At 37.7% G+C, this 6,561-nt stretch overlaps 1 long non-coding RNA gene across 1 annotated transcript; it reads right to left on the bottom strand.

Annotated features, from left to right (window-relative positions):
- Positions 1–1,394: 1,394 nt before the first annotated feature.
- Positions 1,395–5,168, bottom strand: LOC122094672. Its single transcript, XR_006144958.1, has 2 exons — positions 2,827–5,168; positions 1,395–2,557 (listed from the first exon to the last, which is right to left on the bottom strand). It is a non-coding gene; the product is annotated as an uncharacterized LOC122094672 (long non-coding RNA).
- Between the last annotated feature and the right edge of the window lie 1,393 nt (positions 5,169–6,561).

The following is a 6,561-nucleotide window of genomic DNA, read 5'->3' as shown; positions in this document are numbered from 1 at the left end:
TCCTTAACTGTTCTTGGCCCAAGTCTACCTTCACCATAATCTTGTAAGTGATACCTTTCTCCCTGGAATGGCACCAAGTACCCCAGTTGACTAGTGTAGCCCAAGTCAACAACATAATATTTACCTTCAATTATTATGGAAACATTTATGGGATTAGATCTATATTCCCAGTCTACTATATGCGGAAGGATAACACATAAGTTTATAATACATTTATACCTAATGCGGGATGAGGAAACCCTAAGGTATCATTGGTTCTTGCTGCCTCCAAGACCCTTGCATCGTGTGCACTACCCTCCCAACCCTCATAGACAAATGTGAATCATATGTCAAATGAACATGCACACATAACATTCTGTGTGATCATACCCTTTCAATTACGATAACGTGTCTCTTCCGACCTAAGTACGATGACACTTATATGGGTGCCATCAATAGCACCAATGCAATCCTATTTTTCATACATAGGTTACTTCATATAATTGTGTAAATTGCATTGATATTGCATGGAAACATCAAAATAATTAATTATCATCAGAAGTTGCAGTTACCTTGAAATATGGATAGTACTTTGGATTGTTGGTTATCTCTGGAGGTACCACATCAAAATTTGATGGCCTGATTGTCTCAAGCGACAAATTTAGCATTGCTTGCAACACCGTGTGGAAGACAGCACTAATCGTCTGTCCTGAACGATTGAATTGTCGTTGCATTTGTCTATTACTCGAACCTTGACCTACTATCATGAGGAACATCGCTAGCTGCTCATCTACTCGAATGAAACGGCTGTCCACTAACCAGCCTCTATGTACCAATCGGTTTCGCAGGTTGAGAAATACATGTCTCTCAAGTCTAAACTCTTGGTAACACACATCAGCATGACCCGCAAGAACCTCAGCTACCCTAACAGGTACTGTGTAACTACTATCATTCAGAGGTTCTCTCATCCTATACATACTAAGCATATTTTGGAATTGGTGTACTATAACCATGTCATCATCGTCTGACGATGACCCTGTGATGTCGGTTGGAAATTGATTTGACATCTCTGTATAAATAGACACATTCAATATATAAAGAAATAGAGTCCATAAATGTACCATCCTATAGCATTGATTGTTTAAATGAAGAAAAAAATAACACTTCCCTAAACCTGTCTACAAGGCTCCATAAGCATTAGCTTAATTGTCCATATGTAATATCTGTATTTTAAATTTTTTTCAAACCTATTAACAAGCAACAATCCATCCAGAAATCGTAATAATTGACAACGACTTACTTTCCTGTTAATATAGTGAAATTAATACAATCCTATATCCCAAAGCTACAAAGAAACACACACTAAGGTAAAACGCATAATATTTGACAATCCTAAATAGTTATGTACACTACTGTAAGTCTGAAGCACATGCAATCAAATTATAACAAAGCAACATAAGTCAAACATCAATATCATTCATAGTAGGCAAAACATATTAAGTGTGTTAGTCAGTACGAGGCATATAAAATCCAAACAAACTAACAAGTCATTCATTCTCCCTTAAAACCATTCATTTCAAAAACGGTTACTTCCACTCCTTCAAACCATGTAGCATCCATAACCTCCTGTCAGGTCTCACTTCAACAAAAGACATGCGCCATCCAAGGTCACTGTGTGTCTTACGCTATGCCAACACTTACAAATCCGTCGGGATATTCTCTAAAATGTCTAGTAGCTTCTGATAGCCCATCATGCTATATGGTCCATCAACAATAGGGTCAGGAGGTCAGATAACTATTGTGGTGGTAGTGGTGGATCCATTTTCCATCCTCCATTGGATAAAGGTTCTAAAGTCCTCAACGGAGTTCATGAGGGTCCGTGTCTGGCTCTTCCTCCTACGATCCGTAGGAGTCCCATCAAGTCGCCGCTTCGAAGGAGCTGACCCCTTGGGTGTCCCAGTACAAGCATCACTGTCATCATTATCAATGTCCTGTAAATCATCATCAATTTCAAGGTTAGTGGACGTAGGAGTTACAACAGTTGCCTGTGACAGACCTCTATTCCCACAGGCACTAGAGTCAGAGAAGATCTCTAACAACTCTAGCTACAAGGGGAGACCATTTATTCTATACTTTGCCCAATCTTTGTTTCCCTAAAATTCAAAAAAATTTCAATTAATCATCACATTTTGTTCAAAAAGTGAATAAAAATCCATTCTATAAACCAAAGATTATATCATACTTGAGTAGCATATTCCCACACTGAATCATCAGTTGTCGCAGTCCGAGCATTTGCATCCCATCCGAAACTAGTTGTTTCTAACAAAGGCCTGAAGCTGTTGTACTTCATGCGGAACTTATTCATCTTATTACGCAGTTGCTGCTTCGCAAAGGGCCTTTTGAATTCGGCTTCACGCCCTTTTGTAATGTTGTCCCGACCAACCTTTGTGAATGTTGAGTTTGTCTTCAAACCTTTTCGGACATTCTCAACCATGTGATTGATGAATGATCTTAGCTCTGCTTCATTCCAGATTATAGTAGTACTTTTAGGGGTTTGGTTCTTGGAGATCTCATACCTCTGAACATGCGTAATTGATTTAGGTAACATATTCAAACACAAACAAGAACATAGGAAAAAAAAATTCAAAGAAATAGGAATAAAAATATTGAGAAAAGAGAGAAAAAAAAAGGCCCTTTCTTCTTCTAAATTTTGAAATGGTGCTTATCTAATGAAGGAGACATGCATTAGATGGGGAATACCATAATCAATTGATAGTTCAGAATTTGCAACTAACAAACATATTTCTTAACAATGACACTCAGTAGGTGGTTTAATTTTGCACTTACTGTTTTTATGAAGGGCACAGATATCAGCTACAAGGGATGGGATGTGAATGTCATAGAGAGGGATGCAATTGAAAACTTCTGCTATGACCACGATCGGGAAATTCTGAAGTTTAAGGACAAACACTGACCAATATGAAGAAGTTATATTTAGGAATTCAAAAATATGGCTTGCATATGAAATTACAGCATAAATATATTATTAAATGTAAACATATACTGCACACATTCACTTTTTTAGATACTTTTTCTGCATTTAGTATATTCAAGGTTGGAAAAATTCCATGTGAGAAACATACCTACATATATCAGGCTGTATTATGGAGAGAAGTGGACCCAAATAAGATACACCTAGTAGTAAGTAGAAAAAAATTTACAAAATAAAGTTAAACTCAAATAATAACAAAGGTAGATACCTAATCTCTTAGATCTTAACTTCTGATGGTAGCAGTCTATTTTTAATGAAAAATTATGTTGGCTCTTGGGGTGGCCAATGAATTGGCTTGGCTGAGTTGACTAGACCACATTTGTATAAGGGGCTCTGTCCCATTGCCTGCCAAATTTGTTTTAATTCATTCTTGCTTTTACACTAATATCCATTTCTCAAACACTGCAACTGTGTCTTAAAGATTGTAGAACTCCGATGTCCAATTTCCAATACATTAGATGAAATTTGCATTCTTTTGTTAACTAATAACAATGTAACTTGTTTATATTATAGGATTGTGTTCAAACTTTGTTACTTAATGGATCATGCAGACATCAATTTTTTTTTTTTTTTTGGGAAGGTCATTTCAAATTAGTTATTACTTACCAGAAACAGTTAAGCTTCTGCTTCTTAAAATAGTTGAAATATAAAGGATCATAGGGATGAATATGGCCTAATTGCAAGAATCATCTCTTTGGTTTACCCTTGCTTAAAGTGGGGCTCTTGGCTCTTGATCAGCGTAGGTGTCACCTCTTCTTCATGATATTTGGGGTCACTTTCTCCCCTGAGATCATATCCAGAGATCAAAATGCCCCTGTTCATAATTGGGTATCTTCAGCCTCGGGTTTTGGGATTTCACTCAACTAATTAACAATTTTGAGTGGGGTTCTTGCCCTTTGGGGCGGGGCTCGATGACTGAATATATTTGCCGATGCTTGACTACCCAAAACAAATTCCGAAATGCATGAACTGATCAAGGTTTAAGAACCCAGAAATCATACCAAATTCAGCTTGGACCCAACAGAGGTTGAAGAAGAAGAAGAACAAAAGGTCACCAAAGCTCCCCTTTGTCCCTCTCTGGATTTTCTTCCCTTCTCATTACTTCTCTAAAAAAAAAAATTCAGATCCCTTCTACTATCACCCAATTTCTCCACTTCAACTTTATTACATGTAAAGCTGGAAGATGATAAAACAATTAAGGAAATGTAGGTACTTGCAGTAAAATGAGCCATATTGTAGGTAGAAAGACAATCAATTCACATGAACAACATCAACAACAAATGAATATATTTCTTAATCTACTATACAAACAACAGGGAATCGAAATGATATCTTTGACATGGATATGGAAATTTCAGCATTCAAAAGAACCGAAAAAATAGAACCCCCTTTGTGCAGAATTCATCTACAGAAAAAACCCTTAGCATGGTGGATGTGGAAATTAGGGGCCAATTTCATTAATATCAGTCCAAAATCCTCTACTATCATGAGAAAAATCCCAAATTTTACCTGGAAGGCAACTTTTGATTCCTCCCTTTCAATTGAACGGCACAATGTGTAGTTCCTATGAAATTGATGCTTCAGAATCGCTGGAGACAAGTTGCCATTCGCTGATGACAGGGTTTAAAGAAAAATTGATGGGACCTTAGTTCTTACCGAGCAGATGTGAGAGATCAGTTGTGGGAGGAGCAGCAGGACCTTCAAATAGAGAATATATGATGGTATACTCTTCAGATTTGAGGGGGAAACCTAGCCTTTATCTTTGGAGGTGACTTATCGACGAATCTGGACGAATCTCTGCAATAATGAAGCGAATCTGCCGCATGGGTTCACAAGGATGAAAAGTAGATAGTAAACCCTAGGGTTCACGAGGATGAAGATGGGGAAGGATTCGTACTATTTCAGAGGCTGAGGAGGCCCTATTCTGCCGTAGGTTTCCTTCTTTGCAGGCGAATCTAGCAGAGCTCCTTCTGGATGAATAGTAGAGAGTAAACCCTAGGGTTCACGACGATAACGAAGGGGAAGGTTCCATACTGTTCACGAGGGTGACGAGGACCTATTCTACCGACGGGTTCCTTCTTCGCAGGAGAATCTAGCAGAGCTCCTTCAGGTACTGTGGTGAAGCGGTGAAGCTTCAATAGGGAATAGAGGGAGGGGGTCCGTTTTATCGGGGATGAGTCAATATATTTGTCCCATTTTTGTTTCGAGAAACGGGCGAAACATGTGAAACTTGTTTCGTCATTCATGTTTCTTGAAACATAAATTGTTATAAATTTCAATTTATGTTTCAAGAAACAAGTGGAACAGAACACTTTTATCAAATGGTTTTAATGTCATTTCTTCGTTTCTGGAAACAGAAAAACACAGAAACACGTTTCTGGAAAAGTTATCAAACGGGCCCTAATATATTCCACAAGAGGCTTACTGGTTTGGTCAGGGCAATGGATGACGTGTTAGTTAAACTCATTCGTGTTTTGACCGAGTTGTATGACGCTGTCTAACCGTAATTAGAGGTAACTCAATGTCAATTGGAGATGAGCGTGTGTTTGACAGTTGTCGTGTAGTAAGATGCTAATTTGATTGGGGAAAAGCTGTAGTTATTCCATTTTTCTTCTTCTTCTTCTTTTTTTTTCACATTTTCTTCTATGGTTTTCCCTATTGCTTTGTTTAATTTATGTTTGTTTCTTTGCTGGGAATTTCTGCGTATTACCTTGTTTTACTGACAAATTTTTCTTTTTTTTTCCTATTATTTGTGTGTTGCCATGTGCAAATCGTCGGATGTTGAGTTTCTGCTAAATGGAAGCTATAGGGATGAGGCAAACGTGGGATTGTGCTATGTTTGTTAGGCTTCGACAATTTGGGTTGTTGGTAGTGTAACAGAAGTGGACAATAATATGAAATGTGTTGTACTTGTGTTATGTCAAGGTATATGTTGTCGTAGTGGTTAAGTCGTCTTACTGTATGAGCCACAACTTAGGCCAGCCATTGTATTGGTATACGTTACTGTATTCGGCTTTTGTATTTCCCCATATTTACTGCATGGTTTTTATAAGAATTACGGTGTATGCTACTTGATTCCTACTTGATTCTGTCCCTGTCTGTGAGTAGATGAGGGGGGGTTGCTATGTAGGACAAAAATTTTGCTGCAAAACTACCGACTATGTTGCATCGCCTAATAGATCCACGTATGTATGAAATTTTTAAAATTTTATAAACCAAATTACGATTATTTTAGAAATATGAGTTCATACTTCATAGTCGGTCAAGGATGGGATACATAATTTATCCTTTTACGGTTACAACGACTTCCTATTTTGTATTCCAAAATAACAGAGGGAAACTTCAATGTCGAGAAATGATTCAATCCAAGTCCCTTCATTACTTAGTATGTAAATCCACCTCTTTATTGCCCCCTATTGCTGCATAAAAATCAATTAATTGCCCAAAAAAGAGATGTTTTTGAATGATATGCCGGACCTCGAACGATTACTAGGTTGGGCCTTGATTAGGGATCTGGACAGAGGAGCTAA

The sequence above is a fragment of the Macadamia integrifolia genome, chromosome 12 (assembly GCF_013358625.1).
Source record: "Macadamia integrifolia cultivar HAES 741 chromosome 12, SCU_Mint_v3, whole genome shotgun sequence".
Lineage (NCBI taxonomy): Eukaryota > Viridiplantae > Streptophyta > Magnoliopsida > Proteales > Proteaceae > Macadamia > Macadamia integrifolia.
Note: the sequence above shows the minus strand (reverse complement) of the source record. Positions and strands in the feature narration are given on the sequence as shown.